At 46.3% G+C, this 18,074-nt stretch overlaps 1 protein-coding gene across 4 annotated transcripts in view; it reads left to right on the top strand.

Annotated features, from left to right (window-relative positions):
• Nucleotides 1-12,910: 12,910 nt before the first annotated feature.
• PLS3 (plastin 3) overlaps nt 12,911-18,074 on the top strand; it is a 50,488-nt gene continuing 45,324 nt past the window's right edge. For 2 of the 4 annotated variants that reach the window (XM_064669990.1, XM_064669986.1), the window contains exon 1: nt 12,925-13,019. The gene's annotated coding sequence lies outside the window, so the exon portion shown is untranslated. Of the gene's footprint in view, nt 13,020-18,074 lie in introns of all 4 variants that reach the window. The other 2 variants (XM_064669988.1, XM_064669987.1) reach the window with 2 other exon arrangements.

Genomic DNA, 18,074 nt, shown 5'->3' with positions numbered 1-18,074 from the left:
ACTCACTAGGGACAGCCAAAAGTGGCAATATAAAGATACAGACCAGCAGGCTAATGTGTGGAAGCTTCAATGTCTGCATTGATGGCTTGACTAATTCTCCTTTGTGATCCCTCAGCACAGAATATTGCCATCCCTGATCCTTCTACCAATGCCTGCTTAGGGTAAAGAAATGCCACAGAAGAGAGTCCTCATTGACAAAACCATAAACACGGGCAGCTTTACAGGAAAGCTGGTGTATTATACTTACAGCAGATAACTGCCCTGCCAGGAGAGTGATAGCAAAGGAAATAAAATTTAAACAATGAATGTTTGCCCAGCAGCTTGCGGGCTCACAGAAGGCTGCTGGAGCAAGCAGGGAGCAGCCTGGATCAACTAATTCATGGTCGAGGCCAGAGAAGCAGTAAAGGAGAACTTGGGGAGGATCTGCTGACAGCTGGGATCCTGTTGGGTAGGTCTGCATTTATGGTCCCTTAGACACAACTGCAGCCTTGGGTCTCGACCATCCTGCTAAAACAGGCCATGGACCAACCACACGTGACTTCTCCCACTGCCTGTTTTCTTCCACACTGAACACTGTATGAGGAAAAGGGAGGAGGAAGCAGATGCAGTGCAAGCAGGAGTATGAACTGTCCCCAGCTGAATCATGATTTTCATACAGCAAGTGAGGATATACTACACTCTAGCATAAATAAATTATGCTTTCAGTAATAGTAATGAGGCTGAAAATCAGTTTTGCACACATGCGTGTGTGCAAGAGTGCTGAGAGAAAGTGCCCCCCCTGCAACAGGTGATTCCATAAGCCACCCTGACTGCCCACATCACAGGCAGCTGCTGTATCCAGGGCTCAACCTACCCAGGCTGTTGTCTCAACAGTTGTGTCTTCCTAATCCCCCCAGCCACGTGTTAGTGCTCCCTTGGCATGCCCAGCACTGCTGGCAATGGCTGCAGCTCTGCTTGGCCAGAACAGTGGGTGGGGAACGGTGGCCTCCAAGAAGTCTTTATTTTCATGCTGTTAAAGAACAAAGCTTTTCTCTCCGGGGTTTCATGGCAGTTCCCACCGGGGATGAGGTCTCACTTGGGAACTATCCTGGGGTGAGGCAGTGGCCACACCGATAAGACAGAGCTGCACGTGGCACCAAGGGCAAATCACAAAGGGCACTTTGGGACAGAGGGACTAAGCCCCTGCTGCATCTGTGTCCAGAAGGAAAAGCTGTCATTGAAGGTCATCTGGATCACAGCATATTTGTCACCCAGGGGCTTGTCTGCAGGAAACATGGGTTTACATTGCCATGGCCTTTCACAGCACATCACTCCCCTGTATCCCTTGGTGATGTCACTACTGTGTCTGAGAAATCCCGTGTGTGGACCAGCACCCACTCTGCTAGATGGCACATGGGCATTGGACATTGTTATCCCAAAGCATCTAAATGCTCCGAATAAAGAGGGAAAGGTGGCAGATAGACACACAGCGGTGGATTCGAGGAGGCGGCACTGTTCAAGGAGGGTTCAAAGTTTTAAAAATAATGCAAAATGTTGCAAGCCTTAACAAAAAAAGTTGGGCCATGCCGAGAGGAATATCCTGCAGCTGCATGGCATTAGTTAGGGCGGGACTTGATAGCGAAAGCATTAAGAATTCTGTTTTGCTCACTTGGAGATTATTATCATGACAAGAAGAAGATGCCACAGTCTCAAGCTGAGATTTAAACCTGAGGAGCTGTGCATGCACCAGAAATTTGGATGTATGCGGAAAAACCTTCCTCCCAGCTGGAGATGTAAAATCATTACAGGCTTATTTGAATTGCAGGGCAAAGGTTTTATTTACTGTGTTACACACAGCACATCTTCCAGCTCCCAGGTCTGTGAGGCTGGTCCCCAGGGGGGAATTTAGATTCTTTTTCCCAGTTAGCAGAGTAGGAAAATAAGGTTTTGGCTGGGGAAACAGAACAGGAAAAGAACAAAGTATAGTTGGAGAAAAAAAAATAACTCATTTTGCATTGCGTTGAAATTTTCAATACTTGCAGCCTCATTTAAGTGTTTAACCTCACATTCAAAATGAAGGGTCAAGCAATCATGCTTTAAAATATTACATTTGAATCTGTGGTTAGAATTTGTATTCCTCAGAATTTGGGGTGATTTACTGAGTTTGACCTGACTCCACACTTTGTCATTCACCAGAGCCGACCTTTTGGGAGTTTACTATTCATCATACAGCTTACACCCAGCTTTTATGAGAAGGGCTTGTCTGCTGCTATCTGTTGCTGTTTAGAGTCCAGAGGCAATAGCAGGGCAATGCAAAAGTGTGAGCCAGGACCCGTGGGGCAGCGAAACAGAACCACAATTCTACAGCTGTACTGGGTTTGCATGGCAAGGTTTTTGTAGCAGAGGGACTATACACTTCTGCAAGAAGCTGCTGGAAGCTTCCTTCATGTCCAAGAGGGCCAATGCCACCTGGCTCCAAGGTGGACTCACTGCTGGCCGAGGCCGAGGCCAAGCCCAACAGCAACAGTGGCAGCACCTCTGGGTTAATGTATTTAAGAAGGAGAAAAAGAATGCTGTGGAACAATAGCAGTGAAGAGGGAGAAATGAGAATATGTGAGACAAACAACTCCACAGACACCAAGGTCAGCTCATAAGGAGGGGCAGGAGGTGCTCCAGATGCCGGAGCAGAGATTCCCCTGCAGCCTGTGGTGCAGCCCATGGTAAAGCAGCTGTGCCCCTGCAGCCTGTGGAGGTCCACAGTGGAGCAGAGATCCACTTGCAGCCCATGGAGGACCCCACACTGAAGCAGGTGGATGTCTGAAGGAGGCTGTGACCCCATGGGAGCCCTCTGTTGAAGCGGGCTCCTGGCAGGACCTGTGGCCCTGTGGAACATGTTTGCTGGCAGGACTTGTGACCTCGTGAGGGACTCATGCTAGAGCAACGTGTTCCTGAAAGACTGCACTCTGTGGGAGGGACTCATGCTGAGCAGTTTGTGAAGAACTGCAGCCCATAGGCAGGACTCACATTGGACCAGTACGTGGAGAACTGTGTCCTGTGGAAGGGATCCCACACTAAACTAATTTCCAAAGCTGAGTCTGTTTTGCCTGTGACAGTAATTGTTCAGTGGTCTCTCCCTGTCCTTATCTCAACCCGTGAGCCTTTCTTTACATTTCCTGTCCCCTGTCCAGTTGAAGAGGGGAGTGACAGAACAGCTTTGGTGGGCACTTGGCATCCAGCCAGGGTCAATCCCCCACAACATCCCAGCTCAGCTGAGTCAGCATCGCTTTTTAGAGCGAGTCAGTGAGTATGAGCAGGATCTCTGGGCTCACAGCATCACCCTCAGTGTGGGGGCTGTGTGGTAAAAAAAGGAATCAGGGAGGTGTCCCAGCTGGCAGAATAAGTCCAGATCAGCAGGACAGTGGGAAGCCAGCCTCACCAGGGAGCTCATCAGGACTTCTCACAATGTGTGATTTCCAACTCTTTGTAAGGCAGCTCTTTCAATTAAATCTTTTAAGTAATTGCATTAATAAAGAAATTAAATCCATGCTGAACACAGGTCTTAACAGTCATCTGTAAATAAGGTCAGGTTTTCCAAGCTGCCTTCATGGCTAGCTGGCCTGAAATCTGTCAGATAGTATTGAAGTCATCACCACCACGAACAGTGTTTTTCAAAAGATAAAGCAAGTATATTAGCAGCTATGTGACAGAGAAAGCTACCTCAGATTTTCTTCCAGTACCAATATGATGCACCATAAGCATATAATGATTGGAAAAAACCTCTTTTCACAGATCAGGAGGGAATATTTAGTGGATGAAAAATGTTTTTATGTGTTAATGTCTTTGGCAGTGCTTCATTCTCAGATTTCTTATGAGATACATGTGTGAACACAAAAACTAAGTCAATTGTAAAAATATTTGGGGCAAAATCAAAACTAAAACCAAATGTTGCTTGTCCTACTTCTAGAAGTGCCTTTTATTCATGGCTGTCACAGCAGTAGAAGTTGGTCTGGATGGAACATAAAAAATGGGAAAACTGAGTACAGATAATGCTAAAACAACAACAAAAAAAAGTAGGAAGAGATCAAAACTCTTCACACTGCCAAGTTTAAAAGGAGATGAGATCTCCATGTGTTACTTTGTCCATCAGAGGAGCTCCCTAGTCCATCTGGGGCACTTGGTGCTGATAGCTCTCAACACTCTTTTGCCTCCGTCTGGAGCACCGGCGATGCTGAGGTTGGCAGAGCTGGAACTGCGGACACCGCCCCGGTGGCAGCTCCGGTGTCACATGGCCATCTCTCCTGCAAGTGGGGCCCTTGGAAATGTCTTGAACCATCCATGCCTTGTCAAAAAGCTGGGTCTCTAAAGAAATGCAGATTTGGGCTCTTCTGCTGGAGTGGCTGCTGGGGCAGGGATCCAAAAGAGATGCAGAGACCCAGTCCTTAAACCTCTCATGATAAAATGCCTGGGGCAGATGGTCTGCCAAATGTCCTTGGCTTAGCATGGCTGAGAGCAGGGGCCCACAGGACTCTTCTGAGAACCAGTTTGCCCTTTCTGTACAGATCAGTGTGGCCAAGGCCTGGTTATCTCAGGTATTCTCCACACATGGGAGTTCAGGGTCTCTCACTGCTCTCATCTGCCACCCTTAAAAGACCTTCAGTGCCTGCTGCAGAAGCAGGAGGATGTGGAATGCCCTTGCTAGAGGACAACACAGCCTGTTTTCTAATTCTGCCTGTGCCCAGCCCACTAGAGAATCTTTTTTTTTATTTCCACAAGAGTATTATTTTCTTCTGTATTTAAGCCATGTTGCAGCTATGAATTCCCTTCTATCTCGCATGTCCCTATCAGCTCTAAAAAAGAGAGTGAGATGGGCTTCTGGGAGGAATTCCTGTCTGGAGCTGATGCTGAGAAACATTTTATGAGGGGTTTACTGTCCTTTTCCAGTAAATGACTTTTTTTTATAGACAATGTTGTTCAAAACCTGCGGACTGTTGTGAGGCTGGAATGTGAAATGTCAGGACAGCGTCCAGCTAAAAGTCCTGTGGTGAAGTTACGTAAGTGCAGAAGATGAGGATTCTGCTCACCCATCTCCGTTGGCACAAATGCTCTCCAATGTCATGAAGGTGAATATCCATGCAAAACACATGTTGTTATGAATTCAGAAAGAATTATCTATCCAAATGAACTTTTAACATTATGCAGATTCTTCATTACTGAGCTCTCTTCCCTCAGCCAGGATGAGGTACAATCCTGCTCCAGCCAAAAAGGTTTATTTGGGACACAGAAGCTTTCTGCAAATTCCTTTCACAGACTGTCCCAAGGCTGAACACTCCTTGGAGGCATTGAAGCACTGTCTGCAGGACTGGGCTTGCTTTCAGAGCTGGTGACTGCTTCTAGAGAAAGGGTTTACATTTTCTACAGTCCTTGTCATCATAGTAGAGCTGTTGGTTTGTCCTCTTCTCCTCCTGCCTAGGAGACATTAAACATGAGCTACAGACTACTGGCTGAAGAGAAGGCATATGGAAAAAAACTTTCTGCACTACTGGAAAAAAGTGTGGTGATGATTCCAGAATGCAAACCAGAGGGAGAATGAGCTGAACTCTTGCCACATGATGGCCAATCATTTTACGACATGGAAATCCATTTTCTTGTTCTCTTTGAATAAAATATTCCTTGTTTTCAAAATGAAGCTTGCAGGACTTTTGGTGCTGATTACTCATCAAAATACTACTGGGTATTTAGTGAGTTACCAACCCGCAGCCCAATGCAAATGATTTCAGCAGCTGACAGCCACATACTGCAGCGACCCAGCTACCTAATAACCTTGCCTAGAGTCAGGCACCAAGAGAAAAATTAATTTTAACACGTCTAGATCAGCAAAAACTAGAACAGCAAGAGCTAAGCACGGGGAGTACAGTAGTGGGGTCAGGAAGGAGAAAACACTTCTGCCAGCTGGATCCAACACTCCGCATGCTGCTGCCTGGAGGACTAATCCATGCTCCTGTGCCAGGGGGATGGAGCTAAGCACCACTTATGGGGCTGGAAATGAGGTTAACCTCATTGTACCCACATCCTGCAGCTGCTCCCTGCACTATGGTTGCACCCTGCGTGCTGCTTGGGCTTTTGCACAGATGGGAAAGAAGAGAAATCCCAGCATGACCAGCACTAAGAGGTGCTTTCCTGCAACAAACAGGAACAGCAATAGTAGCAGATAAGGCTACTAAGCCTTTCCTCTACAAGAAAGAGCCTTGGAGAGTTACTAGTTTGTCTTGTGTCCCACAGCAGGATGACAGGAACCTGAACTACCCTAGATTGATTTTTGTTTACCCTGTCTCTGCAGTTCCTCATGTTCTTCTTGTCCATCACAAAGGAGTTCCTCTGCTCTCTGCCCTGTCCCACACACAATTACCACAAAAGCCACATTATTTTCAGGCAGTTCTGTCTTTCCTGCTGTGTCTGTAGCAATAAAGCTTAGGGAATGCAAAGCACTGATAGGTAAATGTGGGCTGATGCACTCACATGCGCTGGGGAGGCTGGCACACACCAGTGGTTTTGATCAGCAGGATCAGCCCCGCCCCAGCAGTGTGCAGCTACCCGGACATGCAATTCAGGGCAAAGCGGCTTCCTTGGATCTGCTAAGATCAAGGCACCTGGCCTGATCTCTGCTCTGCAGAGCACAGGAAGAGGTAATAAAGCTTTGCAGTTGCTAGACCTGTTAGAGAAACTGCTCCACTGAGTTCGTCCCAGCCACTGCACTGGGCTTCACATCTCCTGGAGCTACACGGGGTGTTTGGTTTGGCAGGCGTGGTGCAACCTGGCCTCAGAGCTGGGAGCAGCCACCCCCAGCCACAGCCTGGGCAACTTCTGTACCAGGCAGGGTGCAAGGGAACGAGTGAGTGTCACAGCTACACCTCCACACATGGTCCTGCTGCCTTTTATGCACCGTGCAGCGCCTGCGCAAACACACACAGGGCTGGACAGAGAGCGCAGCTTCTAAGGATCACCTTTATTTCCCTCTTGGTAAATATCCTTATCCAAAATCAGTTTAAGGGAATTCTGTGGATCTTATCTTGTTCTGCAATTTTCCTGCTTTACGCAGTCACTAATAGTTCCCTATTTATTAGCACTCCACACATCCACGTCATCTCCCAAGCCCTGGGCTTGCAGGAATGTAGACAGCCCTGCTTGGCTTCCACTCACCATGGATTTTGGAGGCTCTGGGATGATGGGGTTTTGTACGAGCTGGAGGAAATTTGTGCCAGCATGGGTAAAAGAGAGGAGGAGGCAAAAGGTAGAGGGGCAAAAAAATAACAAAAACAAGGAGAAAGTTCAGAGAAAATGAGAACAAAATATTCACAAATATATTACAGACTAGAAGGACTAAAAATTTCAAATTAGTTAGAATCATAGAATAATTTAGGTTGGAAAAGGCCTTTAAGATCATCGAGTCCAACCTTTACCCCAGCACTTCCAGCCTCACCACTAAACCCTGTCCCTCAGTGCCACATCTACAAGTCTTTTAAATCTCTCAGACAACCCTTTTGGTGAAGATACCAGCAAATGGGGAAGTATTAGGAACATTAGAAACAGTGTCCTTGAGCAGTAAGAACACTTCCTCAGTTACCGAGCACAGCCTCTGGCTCTCACCCTGTAGCAGATGAATGTAACTCATTAGCTGCCATGCAGTCTCTGTGTACCTCACTTTAACTTGAGTTGAGCCAAAGGAAGGCAGAGTGGAAAGGAAAATGAAAGCAAGGCCATTGCTGGTGAGCCCGACTGGCATGAAGGTCAGCACTGTGCACACAAGGCTCCCCCTTGGAGGCCCTGTACACTTCCCAGATTGTCCCATGCCAAGCCTTCTATATCATGCAGAATTGCCTGTATCAGCAGCTATTCTGCTTCCTGCCTCCAGTCTTTTCCCAATGACGAACCAACTGCATAAAGTATTGACCAAGTCCTATCTTGCCAAACCACCAGGCTTTTCCCTCCTGAAACCCTTCCAGGGTAACGTTGTCCAGCTCTGAGCAGATTTCCAAGATTTAATAATAAGAAGCTGCATGCAGAACGTCAAGCTGTGGCAATAACCAGGTTACTGCACACCAAAGTGTCAGCCCAGATAAATGACCAGAATGACCCACTGTCAGCTACATGGCAGTGACTGTGTTTTCCACAGTTTGCAGCTAACTCTGCTTGGTTTTTCTGCTCCAAACTACTGATGTCTGACTTCCTGCTCTCTGGAAATATTATTTTCTTTGTAAACAGTCGTTTCTACCTTATCTAGGAGAGAGGCAATGTGGATTCAGTAGCTTCTCAGGGTCTGGTCTTGATGGCTTGATAAATTAGGAGAAGACACAAAACCACCTTCCCATTGCAGCTTTTTTTTTCCTTTGGTCCACAGCGACGAAGGAGGGAAGTTCACCCTGTTGATATGAACTGCAAATAAAGTCACCCACTGTCTTTCATGCTTCAAAGGTCAATGAGTCCTCTGTAAGCTCGACCCATAAAAACCCCTGTAGTTAAGGGTTGTACAGAGACATTACGTGAGTAACTCTGACTTGTCACTCCTGGGTTGGAACTGAAGAGCTCTCCTTATGCTGCACGGATGATCCCTGAAAACCTCCCCTTGGCAGGAAAGAACACAATTTTAAAATAAAATGTATACTGCAGGATAGAGACAGCATGAAACTCTGGGCAACCCCTTCAACAAAGCATGAGGAGATTAAACTGGAGGCACTGGTGGTTTCACAACATGGTCCAGAGCCCCACAAGGTGAGCTGGCAGCCAGGACAGTGAGAGGGAAGGCAGCTGGCAGGCAACATGCCCACAGCCTGGCAGGCTGATAGCTGCAGTGGGTAATCTGCATGCACGTGGGCAGTCTCTCAGACCTCTTCACACTTTGAATACAGATTGCTCACACTGGACAAACTTGCTGGATAAATTTACTGATATTTCTTTCCCAAAAGTTGTTTTTAAGTAAAGAAGTGCCCAGAATTATGGAAGGAGGAAATGTTTCTATCAGGAGGTAAATTCAATTTGCTGTAGGTCAAAATATTATGCAGATTCCCATCTGCTTTTGTGCAATGGAAAAAAATAGTTCCAGATTATTAATCTATTCACAGTGCCACTCAGTTGTTCTTTTTGATTGATGACAAGTGTTTTTGACATTAATATCCTGGTTCTTAGATTCTGTTAATGTTGTGGGTAAGTATTTGCAGAAAACAAAACAAAAGTCTAGTTGAGAACAGATGCCCTAATTCTAATGGAAGAATTTCACACCAACTCCTTAAAGCCGTCTTCTGAACCCATATGAACTTTTCCAGTATGTTTTGCAGTTTCTCTGTCTCTTTGGCATACTGTGCATCAGAGACGTAAGTTTTTAATTGCCCTGTCAGGCTTTCTCTCCTTTTTCCTGATTGTCATCACTCCTCACTTACAGTCTGTGATGATCCTGGTCTTAGAGCAGCTATCTTACCCACAGGATATCAGCATATATTGTTCAATAACTCAGCCAAGAGCAATTGTGGAACATGGAAAAGCAGTACAGATGTATCGCTAAGCTGCCAGATAAGAAGCTTATATTTAAACAGACAATAAAATTTCATTTTACTTCTCTAGGCACGGAGTCACACTAACATTAACCTGACAGTGGCAAAGTCTGTTAAGGGCCTGTCCAGCTTCCACTGGAGTCAATGGCAAAGTCATACTGGATGCAGGGCCAGCTCTTCCTCTGCCTGGTGATGTCTACTATAATAAATTGCATTTATGGGAATCCATTTCCTTACAGTTAAAAATATTCAACACAAAAATCCAGCAAGCAGTCCTTCCATTGTGGATCTATGGCCAGGGCATTTTCTAACACCTGCTAAATTCACCATATTCTGCTGAGGAAGAGACTTAATGAAGCACTGTTTAAACTAATCTTCAAAAAGTATGGCCTATTACCTTCCTTCTAAGTTCCTATGTGCTAGTAGTTTGTGAAGTCAGCATCTTCTATTTGCATATTTTCTATATTTCACTATAACTTAATTTAAAAATCATATTAAATTAAAGTAGTCATGTCATAAGTCAGATTGGAAATACCTGTTGCCTTTCTGACACTAACCTCTCTGTTCAAGCATGGCACTATGCGGAAAGTCCCTCTGTGCAAACAGTGCTCTTTGTCATTTTCTAAATAGCACTCTTTTTGAAAGGGCTTTAAAAATTTCCCAGACATAATTTCAGGCATTGGCCAATACTGATATTTCAGATCCACCCTGTGCTTCAGTCTCTGTTTAAAATCTCCATGGGACTTTCTATAAAGGCACTGGTCTTCCCCTGCAACCTTTGCCAAAATTTCGCCTTTTCTTTTCCATTATATCACCTGTGGATGCAGTGAAATAAGAATCCAAGTGCCTCCTGTCCTGAAAGAGTCTGTCTACTCCTTCCCAAAGCAGTAATTGCTGAGCCTTGTGTTTATTATTACTGAAAAAGGGAAACTAATGTCTGTGTTAGAGTGTTTTTAACCATAAATAATCACCTAAGAACATGCAGTTGTGTGTTTTTTCAAAGATGTTTGCTACTTATATGTAAATAAATTTCCACATTTTGACATCTCACTCAGAATACAGTAATTACATTGAGTACATAATAAAAATCTTAAACTGAGCTTGATGATTTTATCAGAGTGCTAAGTGCTGATTGTAGTTGGATAAATGGATGTGTCTAGTGCTAAGTGCTGATTGTAGTTGGATAAATGGATGTGTCTACTATAGCTCAACTTTCTTTGTGCATGAAGACATGGGGAAATCCTAATAAAGAGGCAACTGGTAAATGTTCAATATGTTTAATACGTTGCTGCCTCATTTGGAGAACAAAGAGTTGCCTGTTTCATACTACTGGTTTGGACAAAGGCAGGGCATGGAAACGTGTAATCTGCATTTTCTGAATAGTCAAGATGCACAAAGATGATTTCATCTCTCTAACTCTTTTATGTTGGCATCTTAGTAAAATGGGAAAAAAGTAAATTAAAGTTTTGGGGTTTTTTTGCTAAAATCCAGAATCAGAATCAGAAATATTCACAGTTCTGTTGTGTTTGTAATGCAACATGAAGCATTGGTCTAATCTAGACACAGGACTACCACTCTAGAGTGTAAAATTGAACTAATCTTTTAAATAAATTTAAAATTACTACTCCTACCTCTGAGAGCTAGTCTAATAAACTGATGAATATGTAAGAGTTTCTGACACCCAATGAGAAATCCAACAGTATAAAAAGAATGAAAGGATCAAGGGAAGAGAGCCTAATTCTTCTCAGGAAGCTGCTCCTGCTAATGTGATGAGGAAACTCCTGCTGTGAACTGTGTCACTTCCATCATGTGGGACCACTTTGTGAGACCTTGTCATTTTGTAGCTTTGGAAAACAACTGAAAAATGAATTTTCCTGGCAGTTTTGACAACGAAATATGTTTTACTTTATGTTATAGTGATCGGTCTGACAATCTTTCTGTAAATAATTCATACAAAAACTCATAACATATGACTATGCAATTCAGGTCCAGAAATGTGCACCTGTGACAGTGGCAACATAGAGAACTAAGTACTCATTGCAATGGACTTCTCTGGGCAGTTCTAGTTAAATATGCCCTACATTTACTTAATTTTTAAAGAAGAGAAAGAATGATCTAATGTTGGTGTGCACCTTATCTATTAATAGTCTGTTAGGTAACAGACTATTGCCTTTTGGCAAGTTTAATTTTTCTGACAGTGGTGAAAAATAGTTAAACATCAAAAAATGGGACATGTGCTATTATGTTATACAAGAGCTAGCACCTTCCATTAGTGTTCCTGTTTTTTCTCTGAATGTATTACTGTGTGGTGTTCTCACCTCCAGGCGTGGGAATGTCTCATCTTTCTGACCTGAAAAGGGTCCTGTGTGCTTGAATGCATATTTGCTTTTCTCTTTAAACCAGAAGATATTAATACCTGGTCCTGGTGGAGGTGCTAGTGTTGAGCCAAGAGTGTGAGGTTTCTCATTTGGGGAATTGGCTTCCCCCTTTTCTGGCCCAGCTTTGCAGTGCAACTTTGGTCCCTCTCTCCTTCTCCTCGTTTACCTCCTTCTTCCCACAGCAGGTGTTTGCTTTTTCTTTCTCAGTTCAAGGCCTCTTTTGAATTAACTTCTGTTCTCCACCACTTTTACACAAAAGTGTCCCTAAGGCCCTTGATTTTCTGAACCCTTCTAGAGATTTTCAGCGTGAATGTCTGTGTGGCAAATGTAGAAATTAGGGCAGTTATGAGGCCACATATCCCAAATTGGACAGCTAGAGGCTGGATGGGGAAAGGCCACTGCAATGCTCCCTGCCCAGGAGCACAGAGTACAGGGTGCAAGGGCCAGGCACCCGCACCCCACATGCTCCCTGTGGGAGCCAGGCCCCGAGCCAGCCCCTCTCTCTGCTGTGTGAGGAGCTCCTTGCCCGACGCCCACCAGCATCACCTTCACCTGGGCATCCTCAACCCCACCCCGCGGGGAGACCAGGGGAGTTTGCAAGGGGAGCCCGGAGCTCTTCTGTCTATGTGGCAAGGCTGGATGAGCCAAAGCTGCTTGTGCATGGGAGACGGGCCAGTCTTGTACAGGAGGAGGGATGCAAGCACAGGAGGAGGAAGGGATGCCTGTAGGGAGAAGGGATGCTTGCTTGAAAGAAAGTTGTACACAGGAGAAGAATAAGGGATGGTTGCGGGGCAGGAGGGATGCGTGCACGGGAGGTGGGATGCACGCAGGGCAGGAGGAGGGATGCACGCAGGACACGAGGGACGCAGGCAGAGGCAGGCAGGGGAAGGCAGGGCAGAGCAGCCCGGCGGCGGCGGGGACGGGGGCACGCCCTGGCTGGGTCCGCGGCTCCTCCCTCACCCTGAGTGACTCCCCGCTCGCCCATTCGCAGCGCGGGGACAACGTGATGTGCAGGCGGGCGGTCCAATCTGGCCGGGGCGGCGGGGCTGGGGCGCGCCGAGCGCGGGCAGCAGGGCTGGACTGGCACGGCGGGACGGCTCGGAACGGCACGGAGCGAGCGGTGAGTGCTCTCGGGGCTCTTCCAGAGCGGCTACAACTTGGGGAAAGTTTGCCACCGCTCTCCCCGCCGCCTGGACGTGCCGCCCGCCCGCGCGGAGCATCCCGGCGGGAGCGGGAGCGGGAGCGGAGGAGGCGCCGACCGGCCCGGGGGCTCCGCGGGGCCCGACCCGGCCCTCGCTGCCGCCCGGCCCCGGTCCCGACCAGCCGTGTCCCCGGCGGGGTCCCAGGGCGGCGGGGCGGGCGCGGAGCCCGGGGTGTCGGTGCCCGCCGGGACGCGGAGGACGCGTCCGCCGGGCGCGCTCCTGCCGCCGCTTCCAGCCTCCCCGCGGCGATGAAAAGGCACTTGTCTGATTCATCCCCCTGGAAAAGTTCACCCCGGGGCTGAGCCGGGGCGGGCCCAGCGCGGGGGATGCTCTGCCCGGGGCCGGGCCGTGGCTCCGCGCTGGGATGGAGCCCTGGCTCCTGCAAACTTGGGGCTTTGTGCGAGCTGGGGGAAGCAGAGCCCGGCCGAGGGGCGGGGAGGTGCCGCTTCCCGCTGCGGGTTCCCGCAGGGCTGCACTGAAAAGGGGTTCGGTTTGCGCTTAACTTTTATCTTTTGTTCAGGGTAGTATTCCCGAAGCAGAAAAAGTGAGGAAATGGGGGCGAACTTCTCGTCTAATAGGAGCGGGGTGTAATAAACTGACCTCATGGGACAGCTGTATGAGTTTATTTTTATGCATCTCTAATTTGGACTGGGAGAGGAAGTGTCACCCTGCTCCCCCTAACAATGGCTTCTTGTTGGGAGCCTGAGGAGGGGAAGGGAAAGGGAAGAGCAAGGAATTTTTCAGGAGGTAAAGCTTCAGACTTCGTTTTCTTAGGAAAGGCTGGGGCACCCTGATGCTGGCTATAAGTATTCTGATGGATAGTATCAAATCCCAGTGCTCACAGAGGTAACAGACTCTGCAGTCATGACTATGCTACAGTTTTAAGTTTTTATCTAAGTAGGTCTGAGACATGTGCGTGGGAACCGACTTCCGTGGGACAGCCTGCATGTGTCTGCTCTGTAAGAGCATCTGTACCTTCAAGCAGGGCATCCCTTGTACTCATAGATTTCTTTTCAGGAGAGCTGCTGGTATAGCTCCGAGCAAATGCCATCAAATCAGCCTCTGAGGTTGTTATTGCTGTTACACAATTCCAGTGGAATGTGAGAGCTGGGCTTCCTGTTTTTGGTCAATCTGTAGAAGAGACTATAAAAGATAATAGATATGTCAGATAAATTGCTTTTACATGAAAACTGGTGGAGCCATTGTTCCACCAGTAACACTTGTGACTTCTCCAGTGAGCCTGGTAACCTGAGAAACTCCTAAATGCTGGGAGACTTGCTCGGAGTGACTTTAAAGACAACAGCTGGAACCTGGATATAAAGAGGGAATAGTTACGAAGATCAACATGTGTTAGTGCTGTGCATAATGATGTATAGAAATTCAATCTGTTTTGAAAAGAAGTCTTGTGCAAAGAGGAGCTGCTGGTAGTTTGTAAGTGGAGAGCAGTGATTCAGGGGGATTAGTGGACACAGGGCAAGTCCCCTGGGTGCAATATTCTGCAGCTGATTTTTGCCCTGGGGGTGTTTGATGGCCTTATGTGTGGGGTGTGTGCACGTAGAGACTTTAAATTCCAAATCTGCCGTTTTGCATCTCAATAACTTAAAAAAAAGCCATAAAATAATTTACTAAGAGAAATATTTTCGAAACACTACTGTTATCACAGCCTGTTAATCTTGCCAAAGGTTTAACAATTTGAGGATGTAGCTTGGTTGTAACCAAGCTCCTTTGAAGGAATTTTCTGCTTGTGAAAGATGAATTACTCATTCTTTGTCTGAGTTAAGAGATTGTAATGTGATTATTAAACTCAGTTACTCAGTGCTAGATATAAAGAATTATGTTCAACTGGGGTCTTTGTTCGCTTATCAAAGTTAATCTGATTAAGTTTCCCCTCCTATAAAATAGGCAAACATCTCCCCAGATTAAAGAATGCCCAAAACTCCAGAAACCTATTTACTAGTTTTTGCTAGATTAGCTTCACAGTGGACAGGGCTCTGGGGACTGATGACTTCATTAGGTATTTGGCTGGTGGATGCTTGGAATTGCGATAAATGCAGAGGAACCCCTTCCCCTGGGGCTCCCTTACTGACTTCTCTGTTCCGGGTTTCAATTGTTGTGAGATTAAGGTGGTGAGTGAAGGAGTTGCAGCCTTGTTAAATGGGTTTGCTGCTGAATCCACTCATGCGGGATCTTCTAGTAACTCTTTCCTGTGTTTACTTGGCTTTCTAGTGCAGCAACTTAACTGGCTTAGGAGAAGCAGAAAGACAACAGTTTTGACTTGAAGGAAGCAAAGGAAAATGCTGCTCAGTGATCGATCGGAAAGGATGTTAGGCAACTGATTCAGTAGTCGTGCTTAAGCAGCTGCTGGTGATTTAAGTGATCTGTGTGCCTTGTGAATAGCTTTATAGGTAAACTGCATGCCTTTCGTGCAGTAAAACTGCAAATGCTCCACTTGGAGCATCAGTACAGGAGTTGCGGTTTTTGACAGTGTCTATAGTGTAATGCATCAGGAGCCGAGAAATGCTTTTCTTTTAAGTGATTGGCAGTGAGTTTAGGGAGGGTGTGCCCACCACAGATATTGTAATCGATTTCCTTATCCAAGTAGGTGATGTGATCAGTAGCTCATTCAGCACCTGAGGTTGTCTTGATGGTGATACTTAAGGTGGTGTTAATTTGTTTGGTGACGTGTCCCAACACACAGATAGTGTTCTTGGTAATCTATTTTACATAGTATTAAATAATAGGTGGTGAAACACAAAGGGACTGTGTTTTCAACAGAGTCAAAGGCCAAGTAAGTTCTGCTTTATATAAAAAATTTCAGTGTGGTATTTTTCTTCTTTGTATTTGGGTTTGTTGGTTTGGTTTTAAGTTACAATGTTTTGCATCTTTTCATGTCATTAAGTGCTGAGAGGTGTGGACTAGAAGTCTCTGGGGACGCTTGTCCCTCTTTAGATACAGGCCTGTTAGCTTCATTTTTCTTGCACGTGAACTGCCTGTGGCAGAGGAGATGATGGAAAAGCAGCATCAACCCTGCTTGCATTATTCCAGCACAGGTTTTGTACAGATCCATCGGTGCCCTACAAAGCACAGTCCCAGCTCTCTAATGGTGTTCACAAGGGCAGCTCTTGACCTGCCACGCTGGGAGGCAGGTTAACCCTGTGCAGGGACGCTGGGATGCTTCTGATAGTGAAGAGAGTGGAAAGCAAATGTGAGGATGGAAGGAGGGAGGTGCCACTGCTACAGTGTTGCTTTGCAGTTTGCTGAGGGTTGGACAGGTGAAATTCTGTGCGGCTACAACTTGGTTTTTATCTGTGCCACGTAGTAGCAATTTGCAGCAAAAGAAACATGATATAAAGGGTGGGTTTGTTCAGGCTTTGACTATTACCTTTGCTCCATGTATATTAAAGCAGTAATTCAGCATAAAAAAGCAAATTCTCGTCTCTTGGGGCCAGCTGTTTAAACATGACTGACAAGCTATCGAGCTGCATGGTGCAATAACAGATATTAATTTTTAACTTATTAGTTACTACTGAGAAGTTCTTTGGGAATAGCCACAACATGATGTGTTAATATGTATTAACTAGTTGCTGACCTTTGCATACTCAGTACTTTTTGAAATAAGTACTAGTGTGCATTAATTAATCTGTGTATCTTTTTGGATGTGTAGCTCATGGAGTAATTAAAATTGCTAATTACATCAAAAAAGCCACACATGAATTCAGAAACTCCTACCAACAGATGTGTGAAAAGCAGAATTAAATACTGAATTAAAAAAGTTTACCAAACAACCTTAATGACTATGCAGAGCATAACATTTCTGAATATCTTTTTCTTTTCAAACACATTGCAAAACCGAGACCAGCTCTTTCAATGAGGGTGACGCAAGGTTGAATTAAATCAGTATTTGTTGGGTTACTGCAATGAATATCACAACATCACCTATCCCTGGTCCCCAGACCCCTTGATAGGCATCTGTTGACATCTTTGCACGTACATTCCTGTTGGCATTTTGGGAATTGGTTTATTGCACAAGCAGCAGTGGTTGTGTTTGTGGCAGAGCTCTGCCTGGAGCACTGCTGGTAGGGGAGGGCATAAAAAGGGCCGTTTCCCCTCTGATCGTCCCAGGGAGTTGCTCAGGCTCTATTCCTGCTTGCACCATTAAAGCCCTTTCCAGCTTGGAGGTACCTGCTACTCGTGTTGCTGGTAGATGAGTAGGTGGGAAGCGTAAGAGGTGAAGGCCATTGGGTGGTGGTCCAGCATCTGGGCTCTGGGTGCTGTGGCTGGGAGAGGTGATGCTAACTGTCCATCATGGAGGTCCTGTGAGCTGCAGCAGCTGACAGTGACTGGGCAGCTGTAATCACTTTCAGCCATGTGACTGCTGGTCATGAATGAACTACTGTTGTGTCCCCCGCTCCATACACAGGGGTTTGGGTGTACTGTCTCTCTTGGATTTACTGAATGGCAGGAAACTAAAAATAGGTATCTCCAACATGGTCTGTGCTGAGAGTGGGTATGGGGTGAGTGGTGCTTAGTATAGCTTCAGTCTTAGCAGCTGCCTGCTTTGTGCTCTTCAGTGCTGAAGCTGTAGGTGCTAGGTTGGTCTTGCCTGTCCATCCTTGCTAGTGTCTCCTGCCCTGGATGTTCTTCCTGCCTCTAGGTCAGGTTTCTCTGAAGTGGAGACTTGGATAACACCTCTCTGTCATATGCTGTAAGATTCAATTGGAGCACTGCAGCACAGTCTGTGAGAAGTCTCCTGGTTTCTCAAGTGAAGGGATGGGTTAGATGTAGATTTCCTCAGTTTTACCTGGGTGGTTTTGCCCACACTGTGCCATCAGCATGGATAAAGGGAATTCCAGCTGTCAGAAATCCTTCTGCCTTATCTTTTTGTGCTGCAGTCCCCGGGCCCACCCCATCTCCTTTGGCACAGGGCACCAGTACACCTGGGTGGGTGTGCTGCAGCACTGGGGATGTGCTGC

The sequence above is a fragment of the Pseudopipra pipra genome, chromosome 13 (assembly GCF_036250125.1).
Source record: "Pseudopipra pipra isolate bDixPip1 chromosome 13, bDixPip1.hap1, whole genome shotgun sequence".
Taxonomy (NCBI): Eukaryota; Metazoa; Chordata; class Aves; order Passeriformes; family Pipridae; genus Pseudopipra; species Pseudopipra pipra.
This window is presented reverse-complemented; position numbering and strand designations above follow the sequence as displayed.